This window comes from Oratosquilla oratoria, chromosome 12 (genome assembly GCF_046742065.1).
Source record: "Oratosquilla oratoria isolate Oo_2021 chromosome 12, ASM4674206v1, whole genome shotgun sequence".
NCBI lineage: Eukaryota > Metazoa > Arthropoda > Malacostraca > Stomatopoda > Squillidae > Oratosquilla > Oratosquilla oratoria.
The window spans coordinates 63,725,263-63,740,026 of record NC_134788.1 but is presented as its reverse complement, the minus strand read 5'-3'; the positions used below and the strand labels follow the sequence as shown (position 1 = coordinate 63,740,026).

At 39.1% G+C, this 14,764-nt stretch overlaps 1 protein-coding gene across 1 annotated transcript in view; it reads left to right on the top strand.

The window, feature by feature from the left end:
- The first annotated feature begins 665 nt into the window (after nt 1-665).
- The window catches only part of LOC143031926 (uncharacterized), a 493,007-nt gene continuing 478,908 nt past the window's right edge, over nt 666-14,764 (top strand). Inside the window, exon 1 of the mRNA XM_076196301.1 lies at nt 666-920. The gene's annotated coding sequence lies outside the window, so the exon portion shown is untranslated. The remainder of the gene's footprint in view (nt 921-14,764) is intronic.

The window sequence follows — 14,764 nt, the reverse complement described above, 5'->3', positions numbered from 1 at the left end:
CAAATTAGATATCATCCGGCTGGTCCTCGTCGTCGTCATCGTGAGAGACGTTGGCGGGCTTTTCAACCACTCTCTCAGCTTTTGTATGGCTATATTCCTCCAATGGTCGAAAGTAAAATTTTACCGGTTAGGTTAGATTAGGTTAGGTTAGTTTACTTTAGTTTAGACAAATTTATCGTCCTTTCATTTCTCCGACGTCGGAATCTACCATAACAAACATAGCGTACCATTCGTAGTACACAACTTCGTTACTTAAGAAATCTGTTTTAGCAACTTTTTTTATTTTCATTTCCGCACACAAAATTGCATATTACGTTCATACATTTTAATTTACAAAATTACTATTTAATTTTGTATTGCTATATTCCAACAATGGTCCAAAGTAAAATTTTACCAATAATAATAATAGCATTAATAACAATAACATCAATAATAATAAACTGATATAATTCGTGAATTATTAGTTTGGGTGTCTATAGAAAATTTTAAACTTTACTAGGGGGTCAATGAGCTGAAAAGTTTGGGAACCCCTGGTCTAGCCAAAAATTCGGGATAAAATAATAATTTCAAAAAATCGTGTCTCCCTTATTTTTCAAAATATTTAAAAAAGTTAATAAGTGTTTTGTTTCAAATGAAATGGTCTTTCATATGCAACAAGAATTTAATAGGTACCCCGGAATCCGCGCGCGGCGCCACTGTCGACCATGTAATGTTTACGTCGCCATTTCTTGCGGACCACCAGCTTCTGTTTAGTTAATTTGAATGCTTCCCGCGTTCAGCGGATGCGCAAGATAATTAAAATTACCTTGTTGTTTTGCAAGTATATGCCCAATTCTTTAAATAGAAAATGTCTTCAGCGATTCGAACGGAAATTTGGTTATCAAACTCGGCAACATAGTTTTCCGAGTAAAAATATTAAGGTAAGGTATCACTAAATATTATTTAAATATACATAAACGTGTTTATCAACCTATTTTCCCCCAGATATGAGAAGCTTAAGAGCGTTGATCACTTAATGTTTGAGCTTAGGGTCATCACATATAGGCATATCACCCATGAATCTTATGCGTCCAGTTCGTATTTGATTTTGTTTACACCACCGATGACGACCAAAACCACACAATGACGGTTTTTGCTTAAATGCATTATTTATATATAAAAAATAGCACATGGTTGCATTATTTGACCTATTTTCTTCAAAATGTGTGATTTCCATGTAAAATGATCTAAGAGAAGTTACGTTTTTATCCTCTGCAAAATTACTAACCGGCAACCAAGGCCGACCAAACCAAAACGCTGGCTTTTGCTCAAATGTATAATTCTAAATAAAAATTAGCATATGGTTGTATTGTCTGACCGATTTTCTTTAAAATGTGTGACTTCCATGTAAAATCATCAAAGAGAAGTTACGTTTTTATCCTCTACAAAATTACCAACCGCCAACTGCCGACCAACGTCGACCAAAGCCAAAACCACGCAATGACGGTTTTTGCCCAAATACATAATTTATATATAAAAAATAGCATATGATTGCATTATTTGACATGTTTTCTTTACAATGTGTGAATTCCATGTAAAATCATCAAAGAGAAGTTACGTTTTTGTCATGCAAAAGCCGTCATTGGTTGGGTTTGGTCGGCGTTGGTTGCCGGTTGGTAATTTTACAGAGGATAAAAGCGTAACTTCTCTTCGATCATTTTACATGGAAATCACCCATTTTAAAGAAAATAGGTCAAATAATGCAACCATATGCTATTTTTTATATATAAATTATGCATTTGAGCAAAAACCGTTATTGTGTGGTTTTGGTCAGCGTTGGTCGACTTCGGTCGGCGCTTAGCGAGACCCACCATTGACAGCTTCATGATTGCCATGAAAAGGCAAATATGGTATGATGGAAATGTCTCAGATTGTTTTTGACATGCTCATGTGATTTGTTAATCCTTAAAACCCAAGTATACCGAATTTTAATTAAATTGGACCAGTGGTTTAGAGTTAATGTGTATTTCTTTATCGAAATCTTTACAAAATACCACCCTTAATTCTAACACTTTGTTATGGTAAAGTCTAGCCAAAAATGCGGGCAAAAAAATAAATAATTTAAAAAATCGTATCTCCCTTATTTTTTAAGCTATTTAAAAAATTTAAAAAGCATTTTGTTTCTAATAAAGTTGTCTTTCATACGCAACAATAATTCAAGGGTTATTTGTTTTTTGAAAATTTTGTGAGGGTACCTAAATTTAAGTTTAAAAAAATGTGCCCGTACCTATCCTTACTCAGAATCATGAGAATGCCAAATGTAGAAGAGGGGCAAATGCGAACGTGACTAAGCTATCTTACCCCCAAATCGCTGCACTTACGAATTCAAGAAGACACACTTGTTTAACCTGTTTAAATCACAGCCACGAAAGCAAGCTCCTTCAATAGCTGAAGGAGTGCAACACAATGCTTGACGGGTTATGACGTCATATGTAAACAAACAAGGTGGTGTAAGTTTTTTAAATATATCTTCTCTACTTATATTTTCTGTTTTATATTTTATATCTATTATTTTTATATATCATATTCTATACTTCCTAAGGTGGACAGGAGTGAAGTGTGATAGGGTTGAATTTTTTTTTTTTTTTTTTTTTGCTGCCTCCCTTATAAGGGGGAAAAAAGCTTTTCGTATATACTCGTATATGTATGTTTTTGTTACTATTTTTTATTATTATTATTATCATTTCTATTGTCTGATTTCAAGTTTCTATTTTTAATTCTATTGTGGATGTACGGCCGGACAAGCCATGGAAATGAAACCAAGCCACACAAGATGTAATGTATACATGAATTAAATATATACTACAGGGCTAGAGGGTCCGGCCGGGTGAGAGCCTACGAGTGTCGTCGTGGGCTGGGAGTGAAGGGAGGGCCACTTGAAGCCTGGTCAGGTCTAGATTCCATACTCGCTAGTAGATGACGTAGAGTGCAGCTCTTGTAAACAATGGTATCATAACAACTGTGTAAATATATAAATATATTACTATTACTGGGTGGACGTTTTTTACATTAAAAAAGTTTGAACTGCTAGGAAAAGACAAGAGACTTGATTTTTTTTTTTTATAAAAAATGGTATTATTTTTATTTACAGCAGAACAATATTAAAATACATGTATGTGGAAAATCTCAATATTAAAATACATGTATGTGGAAAATCACTTATTCTTATATACAGCAGCACAATTAAAATACATGTAGGCCTATACATGTAGGTGGAAAATCTCTACTGGTAAAAACACTTTATTTTTATTTGCATTACAATTCTCAATCATTCCTCCATTGAGGGCAAGTGTAAGTGTCATCTGTGCACATTTCCCTGACATCATGCACAGACAGATTTACACAGTTGTTATGATACCATTGTTTACAAGAGCTGCACTCTACGTCATCTAGAAGCGAGTATGGAATCTAGACCTGACCCTTGAAGCCTGGAGATGTCGTGCCCGAGCCGACTTGCTGGAGAACTGGAATTCTGGAATTCAAGAAAAGACCACCTCGCCTGCGCGGGATCGGGTTTTGTGGGAGGGGAAGAACGTCTGTTAGAAAATGAAATGATAGTAGTGTATAAAAGAGGGCTATTGCCACCGGGCGAATCGCGAGCAATTAGGGGCTAGATTGTTGTCATGGCATAGGAGGACTTGACCAGGAGCTTGGAGGGAAGCGGCCGACGCCGGAGGTTAGGAGATTGGGATTACCAACGGGGTTAGGATCACCAACGAAAGTTTAGAAAATGGTAGGAGGCGTAGTAGTAGAGAAAGGTGGAAAAACGGAAAAATCTTTAGTGGGAGGTAAACTGAAATGAGAAGATGTAGTAGAAGAGAAAGTTAGAAAGGAAGCGAATTTTAGTCGAAGAAAAAGTAAGTGTTTATGTTTGTGCGTGATTTGTGGCTCTGTTCGTGAGAGGTGTATGTGTGTATCTTACGAGAAGTGAGTTGATTTCACTTTCCGCGTGTAGAGGGCGAACCTGATAAGCCACAGGTGGGGCGAGCGACCCCTGATTATCCCCAGGTTTTGGGTTTGAATTCCTTTTAGAGTTGATCAAGGGGCGGAGCGAGGGGGGGCAGACGGGCGGTGTACACCCGCCTGCCGACGTCAACGAGAGATCAGTGACCAGAACGGGAGCGGCAAGGAGATAACTCCCCGCCGCCATCGCTGGCGAGGGCGAACCTGATAAGCCACAGGTGGGGCGAGCGACCCCTGATTATCCCCAGGTTTTGGGTTTGAATTCCTTTTAGAGTTGATCAAGGGGCGGAGCGAGGGGGGGCAGACGGGCGGTGTACACCCGCCTGCCGACGTCAACGAGAGATCAGTGACCAGAACGGGAGCGGCAAGGAGATAACTCCCCGCCGCCACCGCTGGCGAGGGCGAACCTGATGAGCCACAGGTGGGGCGAGCGTTGTCTGTTTATCCCCAGACTGGGTTTGGAATTCAGAAGAGTAGATTCAGTGGCGATGCGAGGGAGGGGCAGACGGGCGGGTGTTGTATGGTCTCTTTCCTTCCAATCACGACTCTGAAAACAGAGAATTACGCGATTGGGAATTGTGTGTAAATGTCAGAAGTGTAAACTCGCTCACCAGCGTCAGCGAGAGGCCAGCGTTTGGTTGCAGGCCGGTCGGACAGAAAGGTGTCCCAAGTCTCTCCGTCAACCAGCCCGCGGTCAGATTGGGCGTACTGAGAGAGACGATTGGGCCTCTGCTTTGCTAGCGAGAAAGTGTGCATGTGCCTCTTTTCTTCCAAGCACTACTCTGAAAACAGAGATTTACGTGACTTGGGAAATGTGTGTGTGTATTTGTATTGGTATTTGTATTGGTGTAAACCCGCCTGCCGACGTCAACGAGAGGTCGGCCATGCCAGACCGGCGGCAGCTAGGAGATATATATCTCCCAGCCACCACCGGCCGGCGATGATACTTGGAGCTTGTAGAGAGAGCTGGTCGAAGAGACGTCCGACCTCTAGGAGCGGTGTGTTGAATCTGGAGAACTGGCTGTCTCGGCAAGGCGCCGTCCTTTCAAAGGAGGCTGACGGGTCAGATGGGTCCCCGGAGAGCTTTTACGAGTTTCTGATTGGCTGCTGACTGGGGATAGTTGAGACGTCCTGCTAACTTCGGCCAATATACAGGCCTAACTCAGTTGTGTGACGACCAGTCTGGTTTTGACCAGCGCCACGTCACCACACTATATGTTTTATTTTTATCTTCTATTTCTATTTTCTACTTTTATTTTCAATATCAATTTTCTATTTCTACATATATTTTTCTATGTCTATTTTTACTTTTATGGTGCAGTTGTGATTGCTGACCCGATAGAGCAACTGCAGGTGGAGAGACGGAAGACAGGAGTAGAAAGAAATGGTAAAAAAAAAAAAAAAAGTGATGTATGTAGGACGCATAAAAGGAGGATATAGATGTCACAGCTGGGATACTTCAGTGAAGGGTGACATGTGACTTGAAGAATAATGTCAAATTATAATTCCCAACTTCAAGCTTTATTCAACATTTTCCAACTTTAATGGGAGTGCTGCACTACTTGTAACTCACCTGATTTCTGTGGTTTCCCGTTACTTTGGTTATTTCTGCTTCACTTTTCCATCTCCCGACGCACTTCTCACTCTACAATCTACCTTGCCTAAACCCACTGGCTCTGCTTATCCTAATCGTGTTAGAGTTCCACTTGCATCTTCTCGTTCCACACACACACACACTGATGCGCACACCGTTGTGCGCCCTCCTTCCTACACCGGCCGTGACCTTTTGACCCCGTGTTAGGGGTGCCAACTGTGCACACATATCTGCACCACATTTCACCACAAGTACACAATCTGCAAAACGCGAAACAACGCCAACATTACAGAACCCAAGACATTTCCATTATAAAAACATTACAGTACACAATCTACAAATGAAACATTACCGTTACATTCCACAACCTAATAATTACAAAGGTGTTCCATTATTGTCATAGCATTCTCCTTCACAAACAAATCGTTACAGAGGTACTTCATTATCATCATAACACATGTATTCTTACATACACACAAAGTACCTCACACAAACGCAAACTTCACATGAGACACCTAGAAAGACTGCATGCCATACACAAACACCTTATACGACACATCACACCTAGACTTCACCGTACAGACTACTTATCAACTGCGCCTCTCCTTCGGGTGGTGTTCACAATAATCGTGTATAGCCGCGCATATTTACAACGTATCCTTTTCCCAGCTTTGACTGATCGTGACCAGACGTGTCGCGATATGCTGGATTCCGCCTGACTAAGTACCACGAAAATGAGCCCGTCTGTATCCAACGGCGAGCGTGAGGAAAGGCAGCAGATTCTCATTAGACGTGCTATGGGTGGGCGGGTTCAGTCCTCGCTGGTTATATTTCTAATTTCACTTATCTGTAAACATGTTATATGCAGTTTTAATGTATATTCACATCTCCACCGAATGTATATAATATTACCTGTTCTCCTCTCGCCGGCAAAATGGCTCCGCTACTCCAGGAAGTCTGTTTCGTCTCCCGGAACCAGAACATGTCTCGTCCCTTATTTATCCAGTTGAATGTACATCCGCTTAGAGGAAACAACCCTCTATGTGTAGCATACAAAAAAAAAAAAAAAAAAAAAAAAAAAAAAAAAAAAACACTACACGCACAAACATTTACAAAGCTTTTTCTTCTTCTGAAAATAGTATAATTTCTAACTCTCTCCTACTACATCTTGTCATTTCAGTTTACCTGCCACTATTTTTTTTTTTAATGTTCTGTCTCTAAGACTAAGCCTCCTACTCTTTTTCTAACTTCGTTGGTTGAGGTTAAGTCGAATAAATATCCCTAAAGAAAAACAGTTACGTATAATGGTTTTAGCCTCCAACTCCAAGTCTGCTACCCCCCACCCCTCCTGAGCCACGACTTGACCCAATAAATATACCTGAGAATCGCCCGGTGGCAAAAGCCCTCTTTTATACACGACTGTAGTTTCATTTGACACAGACATCTCTTCCCCTCCTACAACTACCGATCCCGTGCGAACGAGTGATCCTTTCTAGCTAGTCCATAGTCCTCACAGTCGACTTATGTGAAAATTGGATCATGTTGGAGGACTGAGAGGCACACCTCAAGAATGGATCAAAGACTTTTTGAAGGGAAAAGGCATGAGGACAGTAGTAATGGATAAGACGTCAAGCTGGAGAACAGTAACGAGCGGAGTTCCACAAGGTTCAATACTTGCACCAATAACGTTCATGTCAATGACTGGATGATGGAAGGAACAGCAAGCGATACCAACATGTTTGCAGATGACGCAACAACTTTGAAAAGAGTGAAAAACGAGGACTGTAGACTATTGCAAAAGGATGACAAAGTTCGGATGCGAATATATATACATATACATATATAGGGTAGGAAATGAACCAATTGACGGAGTGGTTGGGAAATGTGGAGTTCCAGGAAAGAATCGTAGTGGAGAGTTGATGGTGGAGATGTGTCTAGAAAGAGAGTTGATGATGGCAAATACAGTGTTTCGGAAGAAAGTCAAGCATAAGTACACATGGGAGAGGGTGGTGGAGGGAAGGGTGGTAGATAGAGCGTTAATGGACTATGTGGTAGCAGATAGGAATATAATAGGAAGAGTTAAGGATGTACATGTTCTAAGGGGAGAGAGTGGGGGAATATCAGATCATTTTTTGGTGGAAGGTAAGTTGAGAGTGGAGGATAGATGGAGAAAGAGGAAAAAGACAAAAGGTAGGGAGGTGCTTAGAGTGAACTCTTTAAATGAAAAGGAAAAGGAGAAGGAGTACAAGAAGCTGAATGAGTGGGAGGGAGTGAAGGATAGAGTAGAGGTAGGTGTGGAGGAGGAATGGGGATGGTTCAAGGAGGGAGTCACAAAGTGTGCAAAGATGGTGTGTGGAACAAGAAGGACAGGAGGAAATAGAATGAAGGGTAGTGAATGGTGGGATGAGGAAACAAAGAAGGTTGTAGAAGAGAAGAAACGAGCTTTCACAGATTGGTTACAAAAAAAGGACGAGGGAGTCATATGAGAGGCACAAAGAAAAGAAAAGAGAAGTAAAGCAAAAAGTAAAGAAGGCAAAGAGGAGAGCAGATGTGAAATGGGGTAAAGGTATGACGGAAAATTTTTGCAAGTAATAAAAAAATATGTTTTGGAAAGAAATTAAGAGAGGAAGAGGAAGCGAATTAACTAGAGAAGAAAGGTAAAAGGTGCAGATGGAGAGATGATAATGGAAGAGATTTAGATAAATTACAGCAATGGTCTGAAAAGTGGCTAATGAAATTTAACACAAGTAAATGCAAGGTAGTACACATAGGTAAAATAACAGTAAGTACGATTACAAATTATTTGGAAATTCGTTAACAAAAGTGTATAGAGAAAAGGATCTTGGCGTAATTATCAGTAACGATCTCAAATCATCTAAGCAGTATATTTCAGCCTATGAGAAAGGAAATACTATTCTAGGACTGATTACACGATTTTTTTTTTTTTACTTCAAAAGTCCATCTCTCATTAACAAACTATATAAATTGTTAGTTTGTCCACATTTGGAATATGCTGTTTCCGTGTGGTTACCAAATCTCATAAAGACATCGACAGATTAGAAAAAGTACAATGGCGAACCACAAAGTTGATTCCAAATATCAAACATAAATCATACAAAAATCGACTAAAACATATGAATGCCCCCCCCCCCCAATGTATATAGACTTGGAGGTGACTTGAAACAGGTCTTTAAGATTCTAAAGGGAATTGACATCAAAAGTGACAAAAAAAAAAAATTACAGTGAATGAGAATCTGACAAGAAATAATGGTCTCAAAATGTCAGGAAATAGATTAATTTGGAAGTGAGTAGAAACAACTTTGCCAACCGTGTAGTTAATGAATGGAATAAACTTACTGTTATTTTTACCTATGTGCATTCCTTTGCATTTACTTGTGTTAACTTTCATTAACCACTTTTCAGACCATTGCTGTAGTTTATCTAAATCTTCTTGAATGTCTAATTGGTTTAAGTGATCATTTGCCATTCCGCACAGTTTTGTATCATCAGCAAATTTGGAGACAATAGATTTTTGTCCGTGGTCTATATAATTTACATGTACTATGAATAAAAGTGGCCCAAGAACAGAACCCTGAGGAATTCCACTTGTAGCACTTTTCCATCTAGAAGTTTTGCTATTTAGAACAACTCTGTTTTTTTATCATTCAATCAATTACTAGTCCAACTTAATAGTCTACCACTTATTCCCTGTGAAGCTAATCTAGTAAGTAGTCTTTCGTAGTGGACGGTATCAAAAGCTTTTGCAAAGTCTAGATATATTAAATCTATATTGTTTCTTTTGTCATAATTCAAGAGGAGTGTATTGTAGTATTTGAGTAAGTTAGTCACGCAAGAATGTTTCCATTTGAATTCATGCTGGCTTTCATTTATCAAACAGTTACTTTCTAAATGATGTTTGATATCATCTCTGATGATAGTTTCCAACATTATTCCTATGATTGATGTCAAACTTATAGGCCCATAGTTAATTGGTTTCTTTTTGTCACATTTTTTTATATGGGACTAACATTAGCTAGTTCCCATTCTCTTGGAACATCTCTGGATACTATGGATTTCTTGAAAATAATTTCCAATGGAACAACAATCTTATTTTTCATTTACTTTAAGATTCTTGGATGCCAACCATTAGGCCCTGATGTTTTATTAACTTGAGTTTCTCGATACACCTTTTAATATATTCTTTTGTTATACTTATCGTAGTAAGTTCACTCTCGACTTTTCACAGGTTTCAGTTTGGAGCTTACTTTAAGCTGTTTCATTTACGAATACTGATCAAAATAGTTGTTTAAAATATCACACGTTCCTTCATTTGAATTTTCAAGTTGACCATCAGCAGGTAATAGTGGGCCAATGTGATTCCAAATAACATTTTTATCTCTAATGTATCTAGAATTCTCTGGGATTCTCTTTGGGTTTATCAGCGATATTCATTTCATAATGTTGTTTTCGTTTTTTTTTTTCTCTCTGTATTATTACATAACTTTGGTAGTCATTAGGTGCACCCGAGCACTTGTATTTCTTATAAGCCTGTTTCTTTTTAGCAATACATTTTTCAGTTTCTTTGTCAAGCCATTTTGGGCGAGCCTGATTTGGGGGGCGTCTGTCCTTAAACGGGATGTAGGTATGAATCATCTTAGTAAGCGTATTTTGAAACATTACCCACATCTGATTTACAGGTCCTTCGCTTAATTTTTCCTCCCAATCTGTAAACTGAAGCTCCTGACGTAGTCCTATGAACTGAGCTTTACTGAAATCGGGTATTTTAGAAACACAAGTATCTATTCTAATTTTTTTCAGCAGTTTGAATCTAAGTTGTGATCGCTACTTGCAATAGATTCACCAACTTCTACATCGGTTATCATGATTTCGTGGCTAGCGATCAATAGATCGAGTAAGTTTCCATGTCTTGTGGGCTCTTTTACATGCTGAACTAAGTAATTGTCTCTGAGAAAATCTATCAAGCGACTATCTATATGGCCATGTTCAAGGGTCATCCAATCAATGTCAGTAAAATTGAAATCACCCATTATCAATAAGTCCCGGTTGCAGAAACTAGACAGTTCTTGAAACAACATTTTGTCGTCTGCTAATGATGTTTTTGGCGTATATATTACACCTGCAGGAGAAATAGGGAAAGGATGAAGTGAAAGCAGCTGTTAAGATGATGAGAGCAGGTAAGGCACCTGGTCTGGATGAATGCCATGCAGAATGTCTGAAGAAAGGAGGTACAGTTATGGTGGACTGGGTGGTGAGGTTATTTAATGTTTGTTTAAGAGAGAGTTGAGTGCCAGAGGACTGCAGGAGTGCCTGTATAGTTCCACTTGACAAGGGAAAGGGGGACAAGTGTGAGTGTAGTAGTTTCAGAGGGATCAGCTTGTTGACTGTAGTTGGGAAGACTTATGGGAGGGTCTTGATTAAATTAGGAGAGGAACAGAGGGAGTAATTGGTGAGGAACAGTGTGGGTTTAGGACAGGTAGGGGTTGTGTAGATAAGATTTTTGTGGTAAGACAGATATGTGAGAAAGCTATAGGAAAAGGTATGGATTTTTTGGGGCTTTTATGGATCTGGAAAAGGCTTATGTCAGGGCAGACAGGAAGGCACTGTGGGAGGTACTGCAGATATATGGGATAGAATGAAAGCTGTTAAGAGCAGTCAAGAGTTTTTACGAGAGTAGTAGAGCTTGTGTTAGGATAAGAAATGGAGAGAGTGAATGGTTTGAGGTAAAGGTGGGACTTGGTCAGGGATGTGTTATTTTGCCCTGGCTGTTCAATCTTTACATGGATGGGGTGGTGCAAGAGGTGAATGCTAGGGTAGTGGGTCAGGGGTTGGAGATGATTAAAGAAAATGGAGAAAAGTGGGAGGTAAGCCAGTTGTTGTTTGCTGACGACACTGCGCTTGTAGCAGGATCAGATGAGGGATTGAGGAAGTTAGTGTCAGAGTTTGAGGTGTGAAAGAAGGAAAATGAAGATAAATGTGGGCAGAAGTAAGGTGATGAGATGTTTAAGGGGAGAGAGTGACAGCAGGCTGGAAGTGAGCATTAAGGATGAGAAACTGGAAGAAGTGGATAGTTTCAGATACTTGAGTGCGAATGTGACAGGAAAGGGAGGAGTGGGGTGGTGGTTGAATGTAGATTGAGAGAAGCAAGCAAATGCCCTGGTGGATTGAAAAGTGTGATGAGAAATAGACATCTGGGAATGGATCCTAAGAGGAGGTTATATGAAGGAGTGATTGTGCCAGCAGCACTGTACAGGACAGAAACATGGAACATGAAAGAGGAAGAGAGGAGTTTTAATGTGTTTGAGATTAAATGTCTGAGAAGTATGATAGGGGTTACTGGGCTGGAAAGAGTGAGAAATGAGGAGGTGAAGAGGAGAACAGGGGTAGAATGGGAGCTGGGAGATAGGGTTGATGAAAGAGTATTAGGATGGTTTGGACACATGGAAAGAGTGAGTGAAGAAAGATTAGTAAAAGAGGTGTGGAAGGAGTGAATATAAGGGAGGGTCCTAGGATGAGATGGATGGATGGGGTGAAAGGGGCATTACAAAAGAGAGGAATGTCTGTGGAGGAACGACGGGAGAGGACAGAAGATAGGGGTGAATGGAGAGGGGTTGTGTATAGATGATGCATGAGGGGGAGTGGGTGGTGAGGAAGTATGTATGAGAAAAGTTTGACGCAGCCCAAAGGGATTTCTCCCCGTCTTCTCCTTTTCTGTATGAGGGGATGGAGAGGGGGGGTCGCCGAATTTATGAAGCGGCCTTGCTGTAGATGTGTTGTGTCTTGTGACGCTGCTTCTGACCCAGGGCAGTGGACAGGATGCAGGGATGACCCATCATCCAGGAGATGCCAAGATAAGAGGAGTGGTATTGGAAATGGAATGGGTGGGAGTAGTTTCTATGCCTTTTTCTTTTTGGCTACCCCCCCCGTGTAGCGGGAAAAAGCCTTTGATATATGTATTACACCTACATTAATTTTTGTCCATTTGTTTGGGTTAATTCTACTCACAAACTATTATATGCATCCAGTTTCATTTTCACTAAAACACATGGTTTTTAACATACAACAGAACACCCCTACCTTTCTTGTAGTTTCTATCCTTATAAAAGTGTTTAAATTCTGCAATATTGAATTCAGTTTCAAATTCTTCACCATCTAACCATGTCTTGGTTATTCCTATTATATTGAGATTTTTGCTTTTGACATACAACTGGATTTCTTGCAATTTGATCCTAATACTACAAGCATTAAAGTATATGGTTGTAAGAAACTCATGATTCTTTCTTTTTGACATATTATGTGTTTCAACATCATGCCTTACATTATAATCTAGTTCTCTATTGACATCTTGCTCTATATTGACACTTGGTCCTTCATTAACATTCAGTGCCTCATGGACATTTGCCCCATGACAGACATCTGGTCCCTCACAGTCATCCAATCTCTTATGTACACCTTGGCCCCCTCCCTTCCATGCCGGCCACCTGGTCTTTGGCATTCTGTCCAGCATCACTTCCTAAAATGATATTCTGTGCTCCAGTGACATTATATCCTAGAGTAATATTTTGTCCTCCAATATCATTACACCCCATCATATTTTGTCCTCCACTCTTATTACATCCCATTGTGATATTTTGTCCTTTGACATTACATCCTAATGTAATATTTTGTTCTCTGCCGACATTATATCCTAAAATGATATTTTGTCCTATACTGACATACTGCTCTACATTATTGCTATGCCCTACTGTTTTCCCCAATACAATCCATTTCCCCTTCCCTTTCAAGTTCTACAGCAAAAAAGGAACTACGTCATTACAAACTCTAACTATACTTAAAAAGTTATAGACAGAGTTTGATTAAATTTTGTGGAAAGGCATGTCTTAGACCAGAGGTGGGGAACCTGCGGCTTTCCGGGCCATCAAGTGCGGCCTTTGATATACATATTTTTTTTTAAAAGACCTTGAATATTTTTTAAGTCTGAAATCACTGCACACCTGAAACTTATGATATAATAGGGATAAAATAATTGAAAAAAATTGTTCAGTGCGGCCTATGTGGGACGATGAATTGTGCGGTGGCCTTCATGCACAAAAAGGTTCCCCACCCCTGTCTTAGACTAAGAAATAAGTTAATAGATTTTGAAGCAGATTCGGATATGTATGAGGATCAATTTTTTTTTTTTTTTTGTATCCCTGGCATGTATAGTATACGAATCTAATTAATTTTATACAAAGTGGACCCTGCTATCATTTACTGTAAAATGTGGGCATAATCATCTTTTTTCGATTTTGTGACTCTTGACACTGGTATGTGTTCTCTAAGTGCCATCTAGTGTAATATTTCATTGTGCATTAGAAATACCTCCTAAATTTGGCCTTCTATAAATAAGATAAATGATTAGGGATATATATATTTTGGCACTGATTTTCTATATCAAGAGTCCTTTGTGTGACAATGACAGAGCTGACAGAAACATTTAATATGTATTTTATATTCATATATATGTGTATATATATATATATAAGCCCGTAAGGAACAATTACATTTAACCTAGCTTTAAAAATAACTATATATAAAAACAAGGCCAGTGCTAATTCTCAATATTAATTCCACCTTCTGACTTCTTATTTCTCCTCTTGCGTTTTTGGCATTCACCCACTCTTTATACACATTATCTAAATTTATTGAACTTCCAAATAATTTGTAGTTTTTCACTTATATAAACATATCCAAATGAAATTTTCCTAAATGTTGTCACAGTCTGCACTAGAGACAAGAAAGGCTCCTCCAATATCCATCAACTTTTCCAAGTCTCAGAACTTCATTCTGAAGAGCAACTAATACCATTTTTTTTTTTTTTTTTTTTAATTTTAAATAATCTTGTATCTAATTTTTCTTGCAACATCAAACTAAATATTTCTGTAGCATCAGCAAGAAAATCATGATAGTCAAGACAAAGGGCAGTACCATGTCCACTACCAAATGAAAAATCACATTGACCATTCTTGTACCTCATCCTCAGGGAAACTGTCCTGTAAATGGGTGGAACATTTTTCATGATTTCATCCAGCCATTCTTCACTTGCAGTTCTTTTCTGATGAGATACACCAGTTCTATGCAATTCTGTTTTCTGTATATATATTTTTTACA